Genomic DNA, 27902 nt, shown 5'->3' with positions numbered 1-27902 from the left:
AATGAGTAACAGACACTGCTACAGGCCCAAAAGTTTTTACTGGGCTAGATGCAGTAAAAAATTGTTTTTAAATACAAAGGTGGTGTAGCTTGGTACAGATGGGCTACTACAATGAGTTACAGACACTGCTACAGGCCCAAACGTATTTACTGGGCTAGATGCAGGAAAAAAAAAATATTAAATGCAAAGGAGGTGTAGCTTGGTACAGATGGGCTACTTCAATGAGTAACAGACACTGCTACAGGCCCAACAGTATTTACTTGGCTAGATGCAGTAAAAATAGTTATTAAATACAAAGATGGTGTAGCTTGGTACAGATGGGCTACTACAATGAGTAACAGACTCTGGTACAGGCCCAAAAGTTTTTACTGGGCTATATGCAGTAAAAAATTGTTACTAAATACAAAGGTGGTGTAGCTTGGTACAGATGGGCTACTTCAATGAGTAACAGACACTCCTATAGGCCCAAAAGTATTTACTGGGCTAGATGCAGTAAAAAATTGTTATTAAATACAAAGGTGGTGTAGCTTGGTACACATGGGCTACTAAAATGAGTAATAGACATTGCTACAGGCCTAAAAGAATTTACTGGGCTAGATGCAGTAAAAAATTGTTATTAAATACAAAGGTGGTGTAGCTTGGTACAGATGGGCTACTCCAATGAGTAACAGACAGTGCTACAGGCCCAAAAGGTTTTACTTGGCTAGATGCAGTAAAAAATTGTTATTAAATACAAAGGTGGTACAGCTTGGTACAGATGGGCTACTAAAATAATTAACAGACACTGCTACAGGCCCAAAAGTATTTACTGGGCTAAATGCAGTAAAAAATTGTTATTAAATACAAAGGTGGTGTAGCTTGGTACAGATGGGCTACTACAATGAGTAACAGACACTGTTACTTTGCCCAAAAGGTTTTACTTGGCTAGATGCAGAAAAAAATTGTTATTAAATACAAAGGTGGTGTAGCTTGGTACAGATGGGCTACTACAATTAGTAACAGACACTGCTACAGGCCCAAAAGATTTTACTGGGCTAGATGCAGTAAAAAATTGTCTTTAAATACCAAGATGGTGTAGCTTGGTACAGATGGGCTACTACAATGAGTAACAGACACTGCTACTATGCCCAAAAGGTTTTACTTGGCTAGATGTAGTAAAAAATTGTTATTAAATACAAAGGTGGTGTAGCTTCGTACAGATGGGCTACTACAATGAGTAACAGACACTGCTACAGGCCCAAAAGTATTTACTTGGCTAGATGCAGTAAAAAATTGTTATTAAATACAAAGGTGGTGTAGCTTGGTACAGATGGGCAACTACAGTGAGTAACAGACACTGCTACAGGCCCAAAAGTTTTTACTGGGCTAGATGCAGTAAAAAAATTGTTATTAAATACAAAGGTGGTGTAGCTTGGTACAGATGGGCTACTTCAATGAGTAACAGACAGTGCTTCAGGCCTAAAAGTTTTTACTGGGCTAGATGCAGTAAAAAATAGTTATTAAATACAACGGTGGTGTAGCTTGGTACAGAAGGGCTACTCCAATGAGTAACAGACACTGCTACAGGCCCAAAAGGTTTTAGTTGGCTAGATGCAGTAAAAAATTGTTATTAAATGCAAAGGTGGTGTAGCTTGGTACAGATGGGCTACTACAATGAGGAGCAGACAATGCTACTGGGCCCAAAAGGTTTTACTTGGCTAGATGCAGTAAAAAATTGTTATTAAATACAAAGGTGGTGTAGCTTGGTGCAGATGGGCTACTTCAATGAGTAACAGACACTGCTACAGGCCCAAAAGTTTTTACTGGGCTAGATGCAGTAAAAAATTGTTTTTAAATACAAAGGTCGTGTAGCTTGGTACAGATGGGCTACTACAATGAGTTACAGACACTGCTACAGGCCCAAAAGTATCTACTGGGCTGGATGCACTAAAAAATTTTTATTAAATACAAAGGTGGTGTAGCTTAGTACAGATGGGCTACTCCAATGAGTAACAGACTCTGCTACAGGCCCAAAACGTTTTACTGAGCTAGATGCAGTAAAAATTTGTTATTAAATACAAAGGTGGTGTAGCTTGGTACAAATGGGCTACTACAATGAGTAACAGACTCTGCTACAGGCCAAAAAGGTTTTACTGGGCTAGATGCAGCAAAAAATTGTTATTAAATGCAAAGGTGGTGTAGCTTGATACAGATGGGCTACCACAATGAGTAACAGACACTGTTACTATGCCCAAAAGGTTTTACTTGGCTAGATGCAGTAAAAATTGTTATTAAATACAAATGTGGTTTAGCTTGGTACAGATGGGCTACTACAATGAGTAACAGACACTGCTACAGGCCGAAAAGTTTTTACTGGGCTAGATGCAGTAAAAAATTGTTATTAAATACAAAGGTGGTATAGCTTGGTGCAGATGGGCTACTACAATGAGTAACAGCCACTGCTACACGTCCAAAAGTATTTACTGGGCTAGATGCAGTAAAAAATTGTTATTTAATACAAAGGTGGTGTAGCTTGGTACAGATGGGCTACTCCAATGAGTAACAGACACTGTTAAAGGCCCAAAAGGTTTTAATTGGCTAGGTGCCGTAAAAAATTGTTAAATACAAAGGTGGTGTAGCTTGGTACAGATGGGCTACTACAATGAGTAACAGACACTGCTACAGGCCCAAAAGTATTTACTAGGCTAGATGCAGTAAAAAATTGTTATTAAATGCAAAGGTGGTGTAGCTTGGTACAGATGAGCTACTACAATGAGTAACAGACACTGCTACTATGCCCAAAAGGTTTTACTTGGCTATATGCAGTAAAAACTTGTTATTAAAAACAAAGGTGGTGTAGCTTGGTACAGATGGGCTACTACAATGAGGAGCAGACACTGTTACAGGCCCAACAGTATTTACTTGGCTAGATGCAGTAAAAAATTGTTATTAAATACAAAGGTGGTGTGGCTTGGTACAGATGGGCTACTCCAATGAGTAACAGACACTGCAAAATGCCCAAATGGTTTTACCTGGCTAGATGCAGTAAAAAATTGTTATTAAATACAAAGGTGGTGTAGCTTGGCACAGATGGGCTACTCCAATGAGTAACAGAAACTGCTACAGGCCCAAAAGGATTTACTGGGCTACATGCAGTAAAAAATTGTTATTAAATACAAAGGTGGTGTAGCTTGGTACAGATGGGCTACTACAATGAGTAACAGAAACTGCTACAGGCCCAAAAGGTTTTACTGGGCTAGATGCAGTAAAAAAAATTATTAAATGCAAAGGTGGTGTAGCTTGGTACAGATGGGCTACTACAATGAGTAACAGACACTGCTACAGGCCCAACAGTGTTTACTTGGCTAGATGCAGTAAAAAATTGTTATTAAATACAAAAGTGGTGCAGCTTGGTACAGATGGGCTACTACAATGAGTAACAGACACTGCTACAGACCCAAAAGTTTTTACTGGGCTATATACAGTAAAAAAATGTTATTAATTACAAAGGTGGTGTAGCTTGTTACAGATGGGCTACTTCAATGAGTAACAGACACTGCTATAGGCCCAAAAGTATTTACTGGGCTAGATGCAGTAAAAAATTGTTATTAAACACAAAGGTGATGTAGCTTGGTACAGATTGGCTACTACAATGAGTAACAGACACTGCTACAGGCCCAAATGGTTTTACTTGGCTAGATGCAGTAAAAAATTGTTATTAAATGCAAAGGTGGTATAGCTTGGCACAGATGGGCTACTACAATGAGTAACAGACGATGCTACAGGCCCAAAAGTATTTACTGGACTAGATACAGTAAAAAATTGCTGATAAATACAAAGGTGTCTGTAGCTTGGTACAGATGGGCTACTACAATAAGTAGCAGACACTGTTGCTATGCCCAAACGGTTTTACTTGGCTAGATGCAGTAAAAATTTGTTATTAAAAACAAAGGTGGTGTAGCTTGGTACAGATGGGCTACTACAATGAGTAACAGACACTGCTACAGGCCCAAAAGTTTTTACCAGGCTAGATGCAGTAAAAAATTGTGATTAAATACAAAGGTGATGTAGCTTGGTACAGATAGGCTACTACAATGAGTAACAGACACTGCTACAGGCCCAAAAGGTTTTACTTGGCTCGATGCAGTAAAAAATTGTTATAAAATACAAAGGTGGTGTAGCTTGGTACAGATGGGCTACTTCAATGAGTAACAGACACTGCTACAGGCCTAAAAGTTTTTACTGCTCTAGATGCAGTAAAAAATTGTTACTAAATACAAAGGTGGTGTTGCTTGGTACAGATGGGCTACTACAATGAGTAACAGACACTGCTACTATGCCCAAAAGGTTTTACTTGGCTAGATGCAGTAAAAAATTGTTATTAAATACAAAGGTGGTGTAGCTTGGTACAGATGGGCTACTACAATGAGTAACAGACACTGCTACAGGTCCAAAAGTTTTTACTGGACTAGATGCAGTAAAAAATTGTTATTAAATACAAAGGTGGTGTAGCTTGGTAAAGATGGGCTACTACAATGAGTAACAGACACTGCTACAGGTCCAAAAGTATTTACTGGGCTAGATGCAGTAAAAAATTGTTATTTAATGCAAAGGTGGTGTAGCTTGGTACAGATGGGCTACTAGAATGAGTAGCAGACACTGTTAAAGGCCCAAAAGGTTTAACTTGGCTAGATGCAGTAAAAAATTGTTAAATGCAAAGGTGGTGTAGCTTGGTACAGATGGGCTACTACAATGAGTAACAGACACTGCTACAGGCCCAAAAGTATTTACTGGGCTGGATGCAGTAAAAAATTGTTATTAAATGCAAAGGTTGTGTAGCCTGGTACAGATGGGCTACTACAATACGTAACAGACAGTGCTACTATGCCCAAAAGGTTTTACTTGGCTATATGCAGTAAAAACTTGTTATTAATTACAAAGGTGGTGTAGCTTGGTACAGATGGGCAACTACAATGAGTAACAGAAACTGCTACAGGCCTGAAAGTTTTTACTGGTCTAGATGCAGTAAAAAATTGTTATGAAATACAAAGGTGATGTAGCTTGGTACAGATGGGCTACTTCAATGAGTAAAAGACACTGCTATAGGCCCAAAAGTATTTACTGGGCTAGATGCAGTAAAAAATTGTTATTAAATACAAAGGTGGTGTAGCTTGGTACAGATTGGCTACTACAATGAGTAACAGACACTGCTACAGGCCAAAAAGTATTTACTGGGCTAGATGCAGTAAAAAATTGTTATTAAACAAAAAGGTGGTGTAGTTTGATACAGATGGGCTACTCCAATGAGTAACAGACACTGCAACAGGCCCAAATGGTTTTACTTGGCTAGATGCAGTCAAAAATTGTTATTAAATACAAAGGTGGTGTAGCTTGGTACAGATGGGCTACTACAATGAGTAACAGACACTGTTACTCTGCCCAAAAGGTTTTACTTGGCTAGATGCAGTAAAAAATTGTTATTAAATACAAAGGTGGTGTAGCTTGGTACAGATGGGCTACTACAATGAGTAACAGACACTGCTACAGGCCCAAAAGTTTTTACTGGGCTAGATGCAGTAAAAAATTGTCTTTAAATACAAAGGTGGTGTAGCTTGGTACAGATGGGCTACTACAATGAGTAACAGACACTGCTACTATGCCCAAAAGGTTTTACTTGGCTAGATGTAGTAAAAAATTGTTATTAAATACAAAGGTGGTGTAGCTTCGTACAGATGGGCTACTACAATGAGTAACAGACACTGCTACAGGCCCAAAAGTATTTACTTGGCTAGATGCAGTAAAAAATTGTTATTAAATACAAAGCTTGTGTAGCTTGGTACAGATGGGCAACTACAGTGAGTAACAGACAATGCTACAGGCCCAAAAGTTTTTACTGGGCTAGATGCAGTAAAAAATTGTTATTAAATACAAAGGTGGTGTAGCTTGGTACAGATGGGCTGCTACAATGAGTCACAGACATTGCTACTATGCCCAAAAGGTTTTACTTGGCTAAATGCACTAAAAAATTGTTATTAAATACAAAGGTGGTGTAGCTTGGTACAGATGGGCTACTTCAATGAGTAACAGACACTGCTTCAGGCCTAAAAGTTTTTACTGGGCTAGATGCAGTAAAAAATAGTTATTAAATACAAAGGTGGTGTAGCTTGGTACAGATGGGCTACTCCAATGAGTAACAGACACTGCTATACGCCCAAAAGTATTTACTGGGCTAGATGCAGGAAAAAATTGTTATTAAATACAAAGGTGGTGTAGCTTGGTACAGATGGGCTACTCCAATGAGTAACAGACACTGCTACAGGTCCAAAAGGTTTTAGTTGGCTAGATGCAGTCAAAAATTGTTATTAAATACAAAGGTGGTGTAGCTTGGTACAGATGGGCTACTACAATGAGGAGCAGACACTGCTACTGGGCCCAAAAGGTTTTACTTGGCTAGATGCAGTAAAATATTGTTATTAAATACAAAGGTGGTGTAGCTTGGTGCAGATGGGCTACTTCAATGAGTAACAAACACTGCTACAGGCCCAAAAGTTTTTACTGGGCTAGATGCAGTAAAAAATTGTTTTTAAATACAAAGGTGGTGTAGCTTGGTACAGATGGGCTACAACAATGAGTTACAGACACTGCTACAGGCCCAAACGTATTTACTGGGCTAGATGCAGTAAAAAAAAAATATTAAATGCAAAGGTGGTGTAGCTTGGTACAGATGGGCTACTTCAATGAGTAACAGACACTGCTACAGGCCCAACAGTATTTACTTGGCTAGATGCAGTAAAAAATCGTTATTAAATACAAAGATGGTGTAGCTTGGTACAGATGGGCTACTACAATGAGTAACAGACACTGCTACTATGCCCAAAAGGTTTTACTTGGCTAGATGTAGTAAAAAATTATTATTAAATACAAAGGTGGTGTAGCTTCGTACAGATGGGCTACTACAATGAGTAACAGACACTGCTACAGGCCCAAAAGTATTTACTTGGCTAGATGCAGTAAAAAATTGTTATTAAATACAAAGGTGGTGTAGCTTGGTACACATGGGCTACTAAAATGAGTAATAGACATTGCTACAGGCCTAAAGGAATTTACTGGGCTAGATGCAGTAAAAAATTGTTATTAAATACAAAGGTGGTGTAGCTTGGTACAGATGGGCTACTCCAATGAGTAACAGACAGTGCTACAGGCCCAAAAGGTTTTACTTGGCTAGATGCAGTAAAAAATTGTTATTAAATACAAAGGTGGTACAGCTTGGTACAGATGGGCTACTAAAATAATTAACAGACACTGCTACAGGCCCAAAAGTATTTACTGGGCTAAATGCAGTAAAAAATTGTTATTAAATACAAAGGTGGTGTAGCTTGGTACAGATGGGCTACTACAATGAGTAACAGACACTGTTACTTTGCCCAAAAGGTTTTACTTGGCTAGATGCAGAAAAAAATTGTTATTAAATACAAAGGTGGTGTAGCTTGGTACAGATGGGCTACTACAATTAGTAACAGACACTGCTACAGGCCCAAAAGATTTTACTGGGCTAGATGCAGTAAAAAATTGTCTTTAAATACCAAGGTGGTGTAGCTTGGTACAGATGGGCTACTACAATGAGTAACAGACACTGCTACTATGCCCAAAAGGTTTTACTTGGCTAGATGTAGTAAAAAATTGTTATTAAATACAAAGGTGGTGTAGCTTCGTACAAATGGGCTACTACAATGAGTAACAGACACTGCTACAGGCCCAAAAGTATTTACTTGGCTAGATGCAGTAAAAAATTGTTATTAAATACAAAGGTGGTGTAGCTTGGTACAGATGGGCAACTACAGTGAGTAACAGACACTGCTACAGGCCCAAAAGTTTTTACTGGGCTAGATGCAGTAAAAAAATTGTTATTAAATACAAAGGTGGTGTAGCTTGGTACAGATGGGCTGCTACAATGAGTAACAGGCACTGTTAATATGCCCAAAAGGTTTTACTTGGCTAGATGCAGTAAAAAAATTTTATTAAATACAAAGGTGGTGTAGCTTGGTATAGATGGGCTACTACAATGAGTAACAGACACTTCTACAAGCCCAAAAGTTTTTACTGGGCTAGATGCAGTAAAAAATTGTTATTAAATACAAAGGTGGTGTAGCTTGGTACAGATGGGCTACTACAATGAGTAACAGACACTGCTACTATGCCCAAAAAGTTTTACTTGGCTAAATGCACTAAAAATTGTTATTAAATACAAAGGTGGTGTAGCTTGGTACAGATGGGCTACTTCAATGAGTAACAGACACTGCTTCAGGCCTAAAAGTTTTTACTGGGCTAGATGCAGTTAAAAAATAGTTATTAAATACAACGGTGGTGTAGCTTGGTACAGAAGGGCTACTCCAATGAGTAACAGACACTGCTACAGGCCCAAAAGGTTTTAGTTGGCTAGATGCAGTAAAAAATTGTTCTTAAATACAAAGGTGGTGTAGCTTGGTACAGATGGGCTACTACAATGAGGAGCAGACAATGCTACTGGGCCCAAAAGGTTTTACTTGGCTAGATGCAGTAAAAAATTGTTATTAAATACAAAGGTGGTGTAGCTTGGTGCAGATGGGCTACTTCAATGAGTAACAGACACTGCTACAGGCCCAAAAGTTTTTACTGGGCTAGATGCAGTAAAAAATTGTTTTTAAATACAAAGGTGGTGTAGCTTGGTACAGATGGGCTACTACAATGAGTTAAAGACACTGCTACAGGCCCAAAAGTATCTACTGGGCTGGATGCACTAAAAAAATGTTATTTAATACAAAGGTGGTGTAGCTTAGTACAGATGGGCTACTCCAATGAGTAACAGACTCTGCTACAGGCCCAAAAGGTTTTACTGAGCTAGATGCAGTAAAAAATTGTTATTAAATACAAAGGTGGTGTAGCTTGGTACAAATGGGCTACTACAATGAGTAACAGACTCTGCTACAGGCCCAAAAGGTTTTACTGGGCTAGATGCAGCAAAAAATTGTTATTAAATGCAAAGGTGGTGTAGCTTGATACAGATGGGCTACCACAATGAGTAACAGACACTGTTACTATGCCCAAAAGGTTTTACTTGGCTAGATGCAGTAAAAATTGTTATTAAATACAAATGTGGTTTAGCTTGGTACAGATGGGCTACTACAATGAGTAACAGACACTGCTACAGGCCGAAAAGTTTTTACTGGGCTAGGTGCAGTAAAAAATTGTTATTAAATACAAAGGTGGTATAGCTTGGTGCAGATGGGCTACTACAATGAGTAACAGCCACTGCTACACGTCCAAAAGTATTTACTGGGCTAGATGCAGTAAAAAATTGTTATTTAATACAAAGGTGGTGTAGCTTGGTACAGATGGGCTACTCCAATGAGTAACAGACACTGTTAAAGGCCCAAAAGGTTTTAATTGGCTAGGTGCCGTAAAAAATTGTTAAATACAAAGGTGGTGTAGCTTGGTACAGATGGGCTACTACAATGAGTAACAGACACTGCTACAGGCCCAAAAGTATTTACTAGGCTAGATGCAGTAAAAAATTGTTATTAAATGCAAAGGTGGTGTAGCTTGGTACAGATGAGCTACTACAATGAGTAACAGACACTGCTACTATGCCCAAAAGGTTTTACTTGGCTATATGCAGTAAAAACTTGTTATTAAAAACAAAGGTGGTGTAGCTTGGTACAGATGGGCTACTACAATGAGGAGCAGACACTGTTACAGGCCCAACAGTATTTACTTGGCTAGATGCAGTAAAAAATTGTTATTAAATACAAAGGTGGTGTAGCTTGGTACAGATGGGCTACTACAATGAGTAACAGACACTGCTACAGGCCCAAAAGTTTTTACTGGGCTAGATGCAGTAAAAAATTGTCTTTAAATACAAAGGTGGTGTAGCTTGGTACAGATGGGCTACTACAATGAGTAACAGACACTGCTACAGGCCCAAAAGTATTTACTTGGCTAGAATTAGTAAAAAATCATTATTAAATACAAAGATGGTGTAGCTTGGTACAGATGGGCTACTACAATGAGTAACAGACTCTGGTACAGGCCCAAAAGTTTTTACTGGGCTATATGCAGTAAAAAATTGTTACTAAATACAAAGGTGGTGTAGCTTGGTACAGATGGGCTACTTCAATGTGTAACAGACACTCCTATAGGCCCAAAAGTATTTACTGGGCTAGATGCAGTAAAAAATTGTTATTAAATACAAAGGTGGTGTAGCTTGGTACACATGGGCTACTAAAATGAGTAATAGACATTGCTACAGGCCTAAAAGAATTTACTGGGATAGATGCAGTAAAAAATTGTTATTAAATACAAAGGTGGTGTAGCTTGGTACAGATGGGCTACTCCAATGAGTAACAGACAGTGTTACAGGCCCAAAAGGTTTTACTTGGCTAAATGCAGTAAAAAATTGTTATTAAATACAAAGGTGGTACAGCTTGGTACAGATGGGCTACTAAAATAATTAACAGACACTGCTACAGGCCCAAAAGTATTTACTGGGCTAAATGCAGTAAAAAATTGTTATTAAATACAAAGGTGGTGTAGCTTGGTACAGATGGGCTACTACAATGAGTAACAGACACTGTTACTTTGCCCAAAAGGTTTTACTTGGCTAGATGCAGAAAAAAATTGTTATTAAATACAAAGGTGGTGTAGCTTGGTACAGATGGGCTACTACAATTAGTAACAGACACTGCTACAGGCCCAAAAGATTTTACTGGGCTAGATGCAGTAAAAAATTGTCTTTAAATACCAAGGTGGTGTAGCTTGGTACAGATGGGCTACTACAATGAGTAACAGACACTGCTACTATGCCCAAAAGGTTTTACTTGGCTAGATGTAGTAAAAAATTGTTATTAAATACAAAGGTGGTGTAGCTTCGTACAGATGGGCTACTACAATGAGTAACAGACACTGCTACAGGCCCAAAAGTATTTACTTGGCTAGATGCAGTAAACAATTGTTATTAAATACAAAGGTGGTGTAGCTTGGTACAGATGGGCAACTACAGTGAGTAACAGACACTGCTACAGGCCCAAAAGTTTTTACTGGGCTAGATGCAGTAAAAAAATTGTTATTAAATACAAAGGTGGTGTAGCTTGGTACAGATGGGCTACTACAATGAGTAACAGACACTGTTAATATGCCCAAAAGGTTTTACTTGGCTAGATGCAGTAAAAAAATTTTATTAAACACAAAGGTGGTGTAGCTTGGTATAGATGGGCTACTACAATGAGTAACAGACACTTCTACAAGCCCAAAAGTTTTTACTGGGCTAGATGCAGTAAAAAATTGTTATTAAATACAAAGGTGGTGTAGCTTGGTACAGATGGGCTACTACAATGAGTAACAGACACTGCTACTATGCCCAAAAAGTTTTACTTGGCTAAATGCACTAAAAATTGTTATTAAAAACAAAGGTGGTGTAGCTTGGTACAGATGGGCTACTTCAATGAGTAACAGACACTGCTTCAGGCCTAAAAGTTTTTACTGGGCTAGATGCAGTAAAAAATAGTTATTAAATACAACGGTGGTGTAGCTTGGTACAGAAGGGCTACTCCAATGAGTAACAGACACTGCTACAGGCCCAAAAGGTTTTAGTTGGCTAGATGCAGTAAAAAATTGTTCTTAAATACAAAGGTGGTGTAGCTTGGTACAGATGGGCTACTACAATGAGGAGCAGACAATGCTACTGGGCCCAAAAGGTTTTACTTGGCTAGATGCAGTAAAAAATTGTTATTAAATACAAAGGTGGTGTAGCTTGGTGCAGATGGGCTACTTCAATGAGTAACAGACACTGCTACAGGCCCAAAAGTTTTTACTGGGCTAGATGCAGTAAAAAATTGTTTTTAAATACAAAGGTGGTGTAGCTTGGTACAGATGGGCTACTACAATGCGTTACAGACACTGCTACAGGCCCAAAAGTATCTACTGGGCTGGATGCACTAAAAAAATGTTATTAAATACAAAGGTGGTGTAGCTTAGTACAGATGGGCTACTCCAATGAGTAACAGACTCTGCTACAGGCCCAAAAGGTTTTACTGAGCTAGATGCAGTAAAAATTTGTTATTAAATACAAAGGTGGTGTAGCTTGGTACAAATAGGCTACTACAATGAGTAACAGACTCAGCTACAGGCCCAAAAGGTTTTACTGGGCTAGATGCAGCAAAAAATTGTTATTAAATGCAAAGGTGGTGTAGCTTGATACAGATGGGCTACCACAATGAGTAACAGACACTGTTCCTATGCCCAAAAGGTTTTACTTGGCTAGATGCAGTAAAAATTGTTATTAAATACAAATGTGGTTTAGCTTGGTACAGATGGGCTACTACAATGAGTAACAGACACTGCTACAGGCCGAAAAGTTTTTACTGGGCTAGATGCAGTAAAAAATTGTTATTAAATACAAAGGTGGTATAGCTTGGTGCAGATGGGCTACAACAATGAGTAACAGCCACTGCTACACGTCCAAAAGTATTTACTGGGCTAGATGCAGTAAAAAATTGTTATTTAATACAAAGGTGGTGTAGCTTGGTACAGATGGGCTACTCCAATGAGTAACAGACACTGTTAAAGGCCCAAAAGGTTTTAATTGGCTAGGTGCCGTAAAAAATTGTTAAATACAAAGGTGGTGTAGCTTGGTACAGATGGGCTACTACAATGAGTAACAGACACTGCTACAGGCCCAAAAGTATTTACTAGGCTAGATGCAGTAAAAAATTGTTATTAAATGCAAAGGTGGTGTAGCTTGGTACAGATGAGCTACTACAATGAGTAACAGACACTGCTACTATGCCCAAAAGGTTTTACTTGGCTATATGCAGTAAAAACTTGTTATTAAAAACAAAGGTGGTGTAGCTTGGTACAGATGGGCTACTACAATGAGGAGCAGACACTGTTACAGGCCCAACAGTATTTACTTGGCTAGATGCAGTAAAAAATTGTTATTAAATACAAAGGTGGTGTAGCTTGGTACAGATGGGCTACTACAATGAGTAACAGACACTGCTACAGGCCCAAAAGTTTTTACTGGGCTAGATGCAGTAAAAAATTGTCTTTAAATACAAAGGTGGTGTAGCTTGGTACAGATGGGCTACTACAATGAGTAACAGACACTGCTACTATGCCCAAAAGGTTTTACTTGGCTAGATGTAGTAAAAAATTGTTATTAAATACAAAGGTGGTGTAGCTTCGTACAGATGGGCTACTACAATGAGTAACAGACACTGCTACAGGCCCAAAAGTATTTACTTGGCTAGATGCAGTAAAAAATTGTTATTAAATACAAAGCTTGTGTAGCTTGGTACAGATGGGCAACTACAGTGAGTAACAGACAATGCTACAGGCCCAAAAGTTTTTACTGGGCTAGATGCAGTAAAAAATTGTTATTAAATACAAAGGTGGTGTAGCTTGGTACAGATGGGCTACTACAATGAGTAACAGACACTTCTACAAGCCCAAAAGTTTTTACTGGGCTAGATGCAGTAAAAAATTGTTATTAAATACAAAGGTGGTGTAGCTTGGTACAGATGGGCTGCTACAATGAGTCACAGACATTGCTACTATGCCCAAAAGGTTTTACTTGGCTAAATGCACTAAAAAATTGTTATTAAATACAAAGGTGGTGTAGCTTGGTACAGATGGGCTACTTCAATGAGTAACAGACACTGCTTCAGGCCTAAAAGTTTTTACTGGGCTAGATGCAGTAAAAAATAGTTATTAAATACAAAGGTGGTGTAGCTTGGTACAGATGGGCTACTCCAATGAGTAACAGACACTGCTATACGCCCAAAAGTATTTACTGGGCTAGATGCAGGAAAAAATTGTTATTAAATACAAAGGTGGTGTAGCTTGGTACAGATGGGCTACTCCAATGAGTAACAGACACTGCTACAGGTCCAAAAGGTTTTAGTTGGCTAGATGCAGTAAAAAATTGTTATTAAATACAAAGGTGGTGTAGCTTGGTACAGATGGGCTACTACAATGAGGAGCAGACACTGCTACTGGGCCCAAAAGGTTTTACTTGGCTAGATGCAGTAAAATATTGTTATTAAATACAAAGGTGGTGTAGCTTGGTGCAGATGGGCTACTTCAATGAGTAACAAACACTGCTACAGGCCCAAAAGTTTTTACTGGGCTAGATGCAGTAAAAAATTGTTTTTAAATACAAAGGTGGTGTAGCTTGGTACAGATGGGCTACAACAATGAGTTACAGACACTGCTACAGGCCCAAACGTATTTACTGGGCTAGATGCAGTAAAAAAAAAATATTAAATGCAAAGGTGGTGTAGCTTGGTACAGATGGGCTACTTCAATGAGTAACAGACACTGCTACAGGCCCAACAGTATTTACTTGGCTAGATGCAGTAAAAAATCGTTATTAAATACAAAGATGGTGTAGCTTGGTACAGATGGGCTACTACAATGAGTAACAGACTCTGGTACAGGCCCAAAAGTTTTTACTGGGCTATATGCAGTAAAAAATTGTTACTAAATACAAAGGTGGTGTAGCTTGGTACAGATGGGCTACTTCAATGAGTAACAGACACTCCTATAGGCCCAAAAGTATTTACTGGGCTAGATGCAGTAAAAAATTGTTATTAAATACAAAGGTGGTGTAGCTTGGTACACATGGGCTACTAAAATGAGTAATAGACATTGCTACAGGCCTAAAAGAATTTACTGGGCTAGATGCAGTAAAAAATTGTTATTAAATACAAAGGTGGTGTAGCTTGGTACAGATGGGCTACTCCAATGAGTAACAGACAGTGCTACAGGCCCAAAAGGTTTTACTTGGCTAGATGCAGTAAAAAATTGTTATTAAATACAAAGGTGGTGTAGCTTGGTACAGATGGGCTACTACAATGAGTAACAGACACTGTTACTTTGCCCAAAAGGTTTTACTTGGCTAGATGCAGAAAAAAATTGTTATTAAATACAAAGGTGGTGTAGCTTGGTACAGATGGGCTGCTACAATGAGTCACAGACATTGCTACTATGCCCAAAAGGTTTTACTTGGCTAAATGCACTAAAAAATTGTTATTAAATACAAAGGTGGTGTAGCTTGGTACAGATGGGCTACTTCAATGAGTAACAGACACTGCTTCAGGCCTAAAAGTTTTTACTGGGCTAGATGCAGTAAAAAATAGTTATTAAATACAAAGGTGGTGTAGCTTGGTACAGATGGGCTACTCCAATGAGTAACAGACACTGCTATACGCCCAAAAGTATTTACTGGGCTAGATGCAGGAAAAAATTGTTATTAAATACAAAGGTGGTGTAGCTTGGTACAGATGGGCTACTCCAATGAGTAACAGACACTGCTACAGGTCCAAAAGGTTTTAGTTGGCTAGATGCAGTAAAAAATTGTTATTAAATACAAAGGTGGTGTAGCTTGGTACACATGGGCTACTACAATGAGGAGCAGACACTGCTACTGGGCCCAAAAGGTTTTACTTGGCTAGATGCAGTAAAATATTGTTATTAAATACAAAGGTGGTGTAGCTTGGTGCAGATGGGCTACTTCAATGAGTAACAAACACTGCTACAGGCCCAAAAGTTTTTACTGGGCTAGATGCAGTAAAAAATTGTTTTTAAATACAAAGGTGGTGTAGCTTGGTACAGATGGGCTACAACAATGAGTTACAGACACTGCTACAGGCCCAAACGTATTTACTGGGCTAGATGCAGTAAAAAAAAAATATTAAATGCAAAGGTGGTGTAGCTTGGTACAGATGGGCTACTTCAATGAGTAACAGACACTGCTACAGGCCCAACAGTATTTACTTGGCTAGATGCAGTAAAAAATCGTTATTAAATACAAAGATGGTGTAGCTTGGTACAGATGGGCTACTACAATGAGTAACAGACTCTGGTACAGGCCCAAAAGTTTTTACTGGGCTATATGCAGTAAAAAATTGTTACTAAATACAAAGGTGGTGTAGCTTGGTACAGAAGGGCTACTTCAATGAGTAACAGACACTCCTATAGGCCCAAAAGTATTTACTGGGCTAGATGCAGTAAAAAATTGTTATTAAATACAAAGGTGGTGTAGCTTGGTACACATGGGCTACTAAAATGAGTAATAGACATTGCTACAGGCCTAAAAGAATTTACTGGGCTAGATGCAGTAAAAAATTGTTATTAAATACAAAGGTGGTGTAGCTTGGTACAGATGGGCTACTCCAATGAGTAACAGACAGTGCTACAGGCCCAAAAGGTTTTACTTGGCTAGATGCAGTAAAAAATTGTTATTAAATACAAAGGTGGTGTAGCTTGGTACAGATGGGCTACTACAATGAGTAACAGACACTGTTACTTTGCCCAAAAGGTTTTACTTGGCTAGATGCAGAAAAAAATTGTTATTAAATACAAAGGTGGTGTAGCTTGGTACAGATGGGCTACTACAATTAGTAACAGACACTGCTACAGGCCCAAAAGGTTTTACTGGGCTAGATGCAGTAAAAAATTGTCTTTAAATACCAAGGTGGTGTAGCTTGGTACAGATGGGCTACTACAATGAGTAACAGACACTGCTACAGGCCCAAAAGTATTTACTTGGCTAGATGCAGTAAAAAATTGTTATTAAATACAAAGGTGGTGTAGCTTGGTACAGATGGGCAACTACAGTGAGTAACAGACACTGCTACAGGCCCAAAAGTTTTTACTGGGCTAGATGCAGTAAAAAAATTGTTATTAAATACAAAGGTGGTGTAGCTTGGTACAGATGGGCTACTACAATGAGTAACAGACACTGTTAATATGCCCAAAAGGTTTTACTTGGCTAGATGCAGTAAAAAAAAATTATTAAATACAAAGGTGGTGTAGCTTGGTATAGATGGGCTACTACAATGAGTAACAGACACTTCTACAAGCCCAAAAGTTTTTACTGGGCTAGATGCAGTAAAAAATTGTTATTAAATACAAAGGTGGTGTAGCTTGGTACAGATGGGCTACTACAATGAGTAACAGACACTGCTACTATGCCCAAAAAGTTTTACTTGGCTAAATGCACTAAAAATTGTTATTAAATACAAAGGTGGTGTAGCTTGGTACAGATGGGCTACTTCAATGAGTAACAGACACTGCTTCAGGCCTAAAAGTTTTTACTGGGCTAGATGCAGTAAAAAATAGTTATTAAATACAACGGTGGTGTAGCTTGGTACAGAAGGGCTACTCCAATGAGTAACAGACACTGCTACAGGCCCAAAAGGTTTTAGTTGGCTAGATGCAGTAAAAAATTGTTATTAAATACAAAGGTGGTGTAGCTTGGTACAGATGGGCTACTACAATGAGGAGCAGACAATGCTACTGGGCCCAAAAGGTTTTACTTGGCTAGATGCAGTAAAAAATTGTTATTAAATACAAAGGTGGTGTAGCTTGGTGCAGATGGGCTACTACAATGAGTAACAGACACTGCTACAGGCCCAAAAGTATTTACTTGGCTAGATGCAGTAAAAAATTGTTATTAAATACAAAGCTTGTGTAGCTTGGTACAGATGGGCAACTACAGTGAGTAACAGACAATGCTACAGGCCCAAAAGTTTTTACTGGGCTAGATGCAGTAAAAAATTGTTATTAAATACAAAGGTGGTGTAGCTTGGTACAGATGGGCTACTACAATGAGTAACAGACACTTCTACAAGCCCAAAAGTTTTTACTGGGCTAGATGCAGTAAAAAATTGTTATTAAATACAAAGGTGGTGTAGCTTGGTACAGATGGGCTGCTACAATGAGTCACAGACATTGCTACTATGCCCAAAAGGTTTTACTTGGCTAAATGCACTAAAAAATTGTTATTAAATACAAAGGTGGTGTAGCTTGGTACAGATGGGCTACTTCAATGAGTAACAGACACTGCTTCAGGCCTAAAAGTTTTTACTGGGCTAGATGCAGTAAAAAATAGTTATTAAATACAAAGGTGGTGTAGCTTGGTACAGATGGGCTACTCCAATGAGTAACAGACACTGCTATACGCCCAAAAGTATTTACTGGGCTAGATGCAGGAAAAAATTGTTATTAAATACAAAGGTGGTGTAGCTTGGTACAGATGGGCTACTCCAATGAGTAACAGACACTGCTACAGGTCCAAAAGGTTTTAGTTGGCTAGATGCAGTAAAAAATTGTTATTAAATACAAAGGTGGTGTAGCTTGGTACAGATGGGCTACTACAATGAGGAGCAGACACTGCTACTGGGCCCAAAAGGTTTTACTTGGCTAGATGCAGTAAAATATTGTTATTAAATACAAAGGTGGTGTAGCTTGGTGCAGATGGGCTACTTCAATGAGTAACAAACACTGCTACAGGCCCAAAAGTTTTTACTGGGCTAGATGCAGTAAAAAATTGTTTTTAAATACAAAGGTGGTGTAGCTTGGTACAGATGGGCTACAACAATGAGTTACAGACACTGCTACAGGCCCAAACGTATTTACTGGGCTAGATGCAGTAAAAAAAAAATATTAAATGCAAAGGTGGTGTAGCTTGGTACAGATGGGCTACTTCAATGAGTAACAGACACTGCTACAGGCCCAACAGTATTTACTTGGCTAGATGCAGTAAAAAATCGTTATTAAATACAAAGATGGTGTAGCTTGGTACAGATGGGCTACTACAATGAGTAACAGACTCTGGTACAGGCCCAAAAGTTTTTACTGGGCTATATGCAGTAAAAAATTGTTACTAAATACAAAGGTGGTGTAGCTTGGTACAGATGGGCTACTTCAATGAGTAACAGACACTCCTATAGGCCCAAAAGTATTTACTGGGCTAGATGCAGTAAAAAATTGTTATTAAATACAAAGGTGGTGTAGCTTGGTACACATGGGCTACTAAAATGAGTAATAGACATTGCTACAGGCCTAAAAGAATTTACTGGGCTAGATGCAGTAAAAAATTGTTATTAAATACAAAGGTGGTGTAGCTTGGTACAGATGGGCTACTCCAATGAGTAACAGACACTGCTATACGCCCAAAAGTATTTACTGGGCTAGATGCAGGAAAAAATTGTTATTAAATACAAAGGTGGTGTAGCGTGGTACAGATGGGCTACTCCAATGAGTAACAGACACTGCTACAGGTCCAAAAGGTTTTAGTTGGCTAGATGCAGTAAAAAATTGTTATTAAATACAAAGGTGGTGTAGCTTGGTACAGATGGGCTACTACAATGAGGAGCAGACACTGCTACTGGGCCCAAAAGGTTTTACTTGGCTAGATGCAGTAAAATATTGTTATTAAATACAAAGGTGGTGTAGCTTGGTGCAGATGGGCTACTTCAATGAGTAACAAACACTGCTACAGGCCCAAAAGTTTTTACTGGGCTAGATGCAGTAAAAAATTGTTTTTAAATACAAAGGTGGTGTAGCTTGGTACAGATGGGCTACAACAATGAGTTACAGACACTGCTACAGGCCCAAACGTATTTACTGGGCTAGATGCAGTAAAAAAAAAATATTAAATGCAAAGGTGGTGTAGCTTGGTACAGATGGGCTACTTCAATGAGTAACAGACACTGCTACAGGCCCAACAGTATTTACTTGGCTAGATGCAGTAAAAAATCGTTATTAAATACAAAGATGGTGTAGCTTGGTACAGATGGGCTACTACAATGAGTAACAGACTCTGGTACAGGCCCAAAAGTTTTTACTGGGCTATATGCAGTAAAAAATTGTTACTAAATACAAAGGTGGTGTAGCTTGGTACAGATGGGCTACTTCAATGAGTAACAGACACTCCTATAGGCCCAAAAGTATTTACTGGGCTAGATGCAGTAAAAAATTGTTATTAAATACAAAGGTGGTGTAGCTTGGTACACATGGGCTACTAAAATGAGTAATAGACATTGCTACAGGCCTAAAAGAATTTACTGGGCTAGATGCAGTAAAAAATTGTTATTAAATACAAAGGTGGTGTAGCTTGGTACAGATGGGCTACTCCAATGAGTAACAGACAGTGCTACAGGCCCAAAAGGTTTTACTTGGCTAGATGCAGTAAAAAATTGTTATTAAATACAAAGGTGGTGTAGCTTGGTACAGTTGGGCTACTACAATGAGTAACAGACACTGTTACTTTGCCCAAAAGGTTTTACTTGGCTAGATGCAGAAAAAAATTGTTATTAAATACAAAGGTGGTGTAGCTTGGTACAGATGGGCTACTACAATTAGTAACAGACACTGCTACAGGCCCAAAAGGTTTTACTGGGCTAGATGCAGTAAAAAATTGTCTTTAAATACCAAGGTGGTGTAGCTTGGTACAGATGGGCTACTACAATGAGTAACAGACACTGCTACAGGCCCAAAAGTATTTACTTGGCTAGATGCAGTAAAAAATTGTTATTAAATACAAAGGTGGTGTAGCTTGGTACAGATGGGCAACTACAGTGAGTAACAGACACTGCTACAGGCCCAAAAGTTTTTACTGGGCTAGATGCAGTAAAAAAATTGTTATTAAATACAAAGGTGGTGTAGCTTGGTACAGATGGGCTACTACAATGAGTAACAGACACTGTTAATATGCCCAAAAGGTTTTACTTGGCTAGATGCAGTAAAAAAAAATTATTAAATACAAAGGTGGTGTAGCTTGGTATAGATGGGCTACTACAATGAGTAACAGACACTTCTACAAGCCCAAAAGTTTTTACTGGGCTAGATGCAGTAAAAAATTGTTATTAAATACAAAGGTGGTGTAGCTTGGTACAGATGGGCTACTACAATGAGTAACAGACACTGCTACCATGCCCAAAAAGTTTTACTTGGCTAAATGCACTAAAAATTGTTATTAAATACAAAGGTGGTGTAGCTTGGTACAGATGGGCTACTTCAATGAGTAACAGACACTGCTTCAGGCCTAAAAGTTTTTACTGGGCTAGATGCAGTAAAAAATAGTTATTAAATACAACGGTGGTGTAGCTTGGTACAGAAGGGCTACTCCAATGAGTAACAGACACTGCTACAGGCCCAAAAGGTTTTAGTTGGCTAGATGCAGTAAAAAATTGTTATTAAATACAAAGGTGGTGTAGCTTGGTACAGATGGGCTACTACAATGAGGAGCAGACAATGCTACTGGGCCCAAAAGGTTTTACTTGGCTAGATGCAGTAAAAAATTGTTATTAAATACAAAGGTGGTGTAGCTTGGTGCAGATGGGCTACTTCAATGAGTAACAGACACTGCTACAGGCCCAAAAGTTTTTACTGGGCTAGATGCAGTAAAAAATTGTTTTTAAATACAAAGGTGGTGTAGCTTGGTACAGATGGGCTACTACAATGAGTTACAGACACTGCTACAGGCCCAAAAGTATCTACTGGGCTGGATGCACTAAAAAAATGTTATTAAATACAAAGGTGGTGTAGCTTAGTACAGATGGGCTACTCCAATGAGTAACAGACTCTGCTACAGGCCCAAAAGGTTTTACTGAGCTAGATGCAGTAAAAATTTGTTATTAAATACAAAGGTGGTGTAGCTTGGTACAAATGGGCTACTACAATGAGTAACAGACTCTGCTACAGGCCCAAAAGGTTTTACTGGGCTAGATGCAGCAAAAAATTGTTATTAAATGCAAAGGTGGTGTAGCTTGATACAGATGGGCTACCACAATGAGTAACAGACACTGTTACTATGCCCAAAAGGTTTTACTTGGCTAGATGCAGTAAAAATTGTTATTAAATACAAATGTGGTTTAGCTTGGTACAGATGGGCTACTACAATGAGTAACAGACACTGCTACAGGCCGAAAAGTTTTTACTGGGCTAGATGCAGTAAAAAATTGTTATTAAATACAAAGGTGGTATAGCTTGGTGCAGATGGGCTACTACAATGAGTAACAGCCACTGCTACACGTCCAAAAGTATTTACTGGGCTAGATGCAGTAAAAAATTGTTATTTAATACAAAGGTGGTGTAGCTTGGTACAGATGGGCTACTCCAATGAGTAACAGACACTGTTAAAGGCCCAAAAGGTTTTAATTGGCTAGGTGCCGTAAAAAATTGTTAAATACAAAGGTGGTGTAGCTTGGTACAGATGGGCTACTACAATGAGTAACAGACACTGCTACAGGCCCAAAAGTATTTACTAGGCTAGATGCAGTAAAAAATTGTTATTAAATGCAAAGGTGGTGTAGCTTGGTACAGATGAGCTACTACAATGAGTAACAGACACTGCTACTATGCCCAAAAGGTTTTACTTGGCTATATGCAGTAAAAACTTGTTATTAAAAACAAAGGTGGTGTAGCTTGGTACAGATGGGCTACTACAATGAGGAGCAGACACTGTTACAGGCCCAACAGTATTTACTTGGCTAGATGCAGTAAAAAATTGTTATTAAATACAAAGGTGGTGTAGCTTGGTACAGATGGGCTACTCCAATGAGTAACAGACACTGCAAAATGCCCAAATGGTTTTACTTGGCTAGATGCAGTAAAAAATTGTTATTAAATACAAAGGTGGTGTAGCTTGGCACAGATGGGCTACTCCAATGAGTAACAGAAACTGCTCCAGGCCCAAAAGGTTTTACTGGGCTAGATGCAGTAAAAAAAATTATTAAATGCAAAGGTGGTATAGCTTGGTACAGATGGGCTACTACAATGAGTAACAGACACTGCTACAGGCCCAACAGTATTTACTTGGCTAGATGCAGTAAAAAATTGTTATTAAATACAAAAGTGGTGTAGCTTGGTACAGATGGGCTACTACAATGAGTAACAGACACTGCTACAGACCCAAAAGTTTTTACTGGGCTATATACAGTAAAAAAATGTTATTAATTACAAAGGTGGTGTAGCTTGTTACAGATGGGCTACTTTAATGAGTAACAGACACTGCTATAGGCCAAAAAGTATTTACTGGGCTAGATGCAGTAAAAAATTGTTATTAAACACAAAGGTGATGTAGCTTGGTACAGATGGGCTACTAGAATGAGTAGCAGACACTGTTAAAGGCCCAAAAGGTTTTACTTGGCTAGATTCAGTAAAAAATTGTTAAATGCAAAGGTGGTATAGCTTGGTACAGATGGGCTACTACAATGAGTAACAGACACTGCTACAGGCCCAAAAGTATTTATTGGGCTGGATGCAGTAAAAAATTGTTATTAAATACAAAGGTGGTGTAGCTTGGTACAGATGGGCTACTACAATACGTAACAGACAGTGCTACTATGCCCAAAAGGTTTTACTTGGCTATATGCAGTAAAAACTTGTTATTAATTACAAAGGTGGTGTAGCTTGGTACAGATGGGCTACTACAATGAGTAACAGAAACTGCTACAGGCCTGAAAGTTTTTACTGGTCTAGATGCAGTAAAAAATTGTTATTAAATACAAAGGTGATTTAGCTTGGTACAGATGGGCTACTAAAATGAGTAAAAGACACTGCTATAGGCCCAAAAGTATTTACTGGGCTAGATGCAGTAAAAAATTGTTATTAAATACAAAGGTGGTGTAGCTTGGTACAGATTGGCTACTACAATGACTAACAGACACTGCTACAGGCCCAAAAGTATTTACTGGGCTAGATGCAGTAAAAAATTGTTATTAAACAAAAAGGTGGTGTAGTTTGATACAGATGGGCTACTCCAATGAGTAACAGACACTGCAACAGGCCCAAATGGTTTTACTTGGCTAGATGCAGTCAAAAATTGTTATTAAATACAAAGGTGGTGTAGCTTGGTACAGATGGGCTACTACAATGAGTAACAGACGATGCTACAGGCCCAAAAGTATTTACTGGCCTAGATGCAGTAAAAAATTGTTAATAAATACAAAGGTGGTGTAGCTTGGTACAGATGGGCTACTACAATAACTAACAGACACTGTTGCTATGCCCAAAAGGTTTTACTTGGCTAGATGCAGTAAAAGTTTGTTATTAAAAACAAAGGTGGTGTAGCTTGGTACAGATGGGCTACTACTACGAGTAACAGACACTGCTACAGGCCCAAAAGTTTTTACTGGGCTAGATGCAGTAAAAAATTGTGATTAAATACAAAGGTGGTGTAGCTTGGTACAGATAGGCTACTACAATGAGTAACAGGCACTGCTACTATGCCCAAAAGGTTTTACTTGGCTAGATGCAGTAAAAAATTGTTATTAAATACAAAGGTGGTGTAGCTTGGTACAGATGGGCTACTTCAATGAGTAAGAGACACTGCTACAGGCCTAAAAGTTTTTAATGGTCTAGGTGCAGTAAAAAATTGTTATGAAATATAAAGGTGGTGTAGCTTGGTACAGATGGGCTACTCTAATGAGTAACAGACACTGCTATAGTCCCAAAAGTATTTACTGGGCTAGATGCAGTAAAAAATTGTTATAAAATACAAAGGTGGTGTAGCTTGGTACAGATGGGCTACTCCAATGAGTAACAGACACAGCTACAGGCCCAAAAGGTTTTACTTGGCTAGATGCAGTAAAAAATTGTTACTAAATACAAAGGTGGTGTAGCTTGGTACGGATGGGCTACTACAATGAGTAACAGACACTGCTACTATGCCCAAAAGGTTTTACTTAGCTAGATGCAGTAAAAAATTGTTATTAAATACAAAGGTGGTGTAGCTTGGTACAGATGGACTACTTCATTGAGTAACAGACACTGCTACAGGCCCAAAAGTATTTAATGGGCTAGATGCATTAAAAAATTGTTATTAAACACAAAGGTGGTGTAGTTTGATTCAGATGGGCTACTCCAATGAGTAACAGACACTGCAACAGGCCCAAATGGCTTTACTTGGCTAGATGCAGTAAAAAATTGTTATTAAATACAAAGGTGGTGTAGCTTGGCACAGATGGGCTACTCCAATGAGTAACAGAAACTGCAACAGGCCCAAAAGGATTTACTGGGCTAGATGCAGTAAAAAATTGTTATTAAATACAAAGGTGGTGTAGCTTGGTACAGATGGGCTACTACAATGAGTAACAGAAACTGCTTCAGGCCCATAAGGATTTACTGGGCTAGATGCAGTAAAAAAAAATTATTAAATGCAAAGGTGGTGTAGCTTGGTACACATGGGCTACTACAATGAGTAACAGACACTGCTACAGGCCCAACAGTACTTACTTGGCTAGATGCAGTAAAAAATTGTTATTAAATACAAAGGTGGTGTAGCTTGGTACAGATGGGCTACTACAATGAGTATTAGACACTGCTACAGGCCCAAAAGTTTTTACTACTCTATATACAGTAAAAAATTGTTATTAAATACAAAGGTGGTGTAGCTTAGTACAGATGGGCAACTTCAATGAGTAACAGACACTGCTATAGGCCCAAAAGTATTTACTGGGCTAGATGCAGTAAAAAATTGTTATTAAATACAAAGGTGGTGTAGCTTGGTACAGATTGGCTACTACAATGAGTAACAGACACTGCTACAGGCCCAAAAGTATTTACTGGGCTAGATGCAGTAAAAAATTGTTATTAAACAAAAAGGTGGTGTAGTTTGATACAGATTGGCTACTCCAATGAGTAACAGACACTGCAACAGGCCCAAATGGTTTTACTTGGCTAGATGCAGTCAAAAATTGTTATTAAATGCAAAGGTGGTGTGGATTGGTACAGATGGGCTGCTACAATGAGTAACAGACGATGCTACAGGCCCAAAAGTATTTACTGGCCTAGATGCAGTAAAAACTTGTTAATAAATACAAAGGTGGTGTAGCTTGGTACAGATGGGCTACTACAATAACTAACAGACACTGTTGCTATGCCCAAAAGGTTTTACTTGGCTAGATGCAGTAAAAGTTTGTTATTAAAAACAAAGGTGGTGTAGCTTGGTACAGATGGGCTACTACAACGAGTAACAGACACTGCTACAGGCCCAAAAGTTTTTACTGGGCTAGATGCAGTAAAAAATTGTGATTAAATACAAAGGTGGTGTATCTTGGTACAGATAGGCTACTACAATGAGTAACAGACACTGCTACAGGCCCAAAAGTTTTTACTTGGCTAGGTGCAGTAAAAAATTGTTCCTAAATACAAAGGTGGTGTAGCTTGGTACAGATGGGCTACTACAATGAGTAACAGACACTGCTACTATGCCCAAAAGGTTTTACTTGGCTAGATGCAGTAAAAAAATTGTTATTAAATACAAAGGTGGTGTAGCTTGGTACAGATGGACTACTTCATTGAGTAACAGACACTGCTACAGGCCCAAAAGTATTTACTGGGCTAGATGCAGTAAAAAATTGTTAATAAATACAAAGGTGGTGTAGCTTGGTACAGATGGGTTACTCCAATGAGTAACAGACACTGCTATAGGCCCAACAGTATTTACTGGGCTAGATGCAGTAAAAAATTGTTATTAAATACAAAGGTGGTGTAGCTTGGTACAGATGGGCTGCTACAATGAGTTACAAACACTGCTACAGGCCCAAAAGTATTTACTGGGCTAGATGCAGTAAAAAATTGTTATTAAATACAAAGGTGGTGTAGCTTGGTACAGATGGGCTACTGCAATGAGTAACAGACACTGCTACAGGCCCAAAACGTTTTAAGTGGCTAGATGCAGTAAAAATTTGTTATTAAATACAAAGGTGGTGTAGCTTGGTACAGATGGGCTACTACAATGAGTATTAGACACTGCTAAAGGCCCAAAAGGTTTTACTTGGCTGGATGCAGCAAAAAATAGTTATTAAATACAAAGGTGGTGTAGCTTGGTACAGATGGGCTACTACAATGAGTAACAGACACTGTTACTATGCCCCAAAGGTTTTACTTGGCTAGATGCAGTAAAAAATTGTTGTTAAATACAAAGGTGGTGTAGCTTGGTACAGATGGGCTGCTACAATGAGTAACAGACACTGCTACAGGCCCAAAAGTTGTTACTGGGCTAGATGCAGTAAAAAATTGTTATTAAATACAAAGGTGGTGTAGCTTGGTACAGATGGGCTACTACAATGAGTAACAGACACTGCTACAGGTCCAAAAGTATTTACTGGGCTAGATGCAGTAAAAAATTGTTATTTAATACAAAGGTGGTGTAGCTTGGTACAGATGGGCTACTCAAATGAGTAACAGACAATTTTAAAGGCCCAAAAGGTTTTACTTGGCTAGATGCAGTAAAATATTCTTAAATGCAAAGGTGGTGTAGCTTGGTACAGATGGGCTTCTACAATTAGTAATAGACACTGCTACAGGCCCAAAAGTATTTAGTGGGCTGGATGCAGTAAAAAATTGTTATTAAATGCAAAGGTGGTGTAGCTTGGTACAGATGGGCTACTACAATGCGTAACAGACAGTGCTACTATGCCCAAAAGGTTTTACTTGGCTATATGCAGTAAAAACTTGTTATTAATTACAAAGGTGGTGTAGCTTGGTACAGATGGGCTACTCCAATGAGTAACAGACACTGCAAAATGCCCAAATGGTTTTACTTGGCTAGATGAAGTAAAAAATTGTTATTAAATACAAAGGTGGTGTAGCTTGGCACAGATGTGCTACTCCAATGAGTAACAGAAACTGCTACAGGCCCAAAAGGATTTACTGGGCTAGATGCAGTAAAAAATTGTTATTAAATACAAAGGTGGTGTAGCTTGGTACAGATGGGCTACTACAATGAGTAACAGAAACTGCTACAGGCCCAAAAGGATTTACTGGGCTAGATGCAGTAAAAAATTATTAAATGCAAAGGTGGTGTAGCTTGGTACAGATGGGCTACTACAATGAGTAACAGACACTGCTACAGGCCCAACAGTATTTACTTGGCTAGATGCAGTAAAAAATTGTTATTAAATACAAAAGTGGTGTAGCTTGGTACAGATGGGCTACTACAATGAGTAACAGACACTGCTACAGGCCCAAAAGTTTTTACTGGGCTATATACAGTAAAAAATTGTTATTAAATACAAATGTGGTGTAGCTTGTTACAGATGGGCTACTTCAATGAGTAACAGACACTGTTACAGGCCCAAAAGTATTTACTGGGC

Source organism: Phyllobates terribilis, unplaced genomic scaffold, assembly GCF_046119375.1.
Source record: "Phyllobates terribilis strain yellow unplaced genomic scaffold, ASM4611937v1 Scaffold_1__5_contigs__length_1240528914, whole genome shotgun sequence".
NCBI classification, from domain to species: Eukaryota; Metazoa; Chordata; class Amphibia; order Anura; family Dendrobatidae; genus Phyllobates; species Phyllobates terribilis.
Note: the sequence above shows the minus strand (reverse complement) of the source record.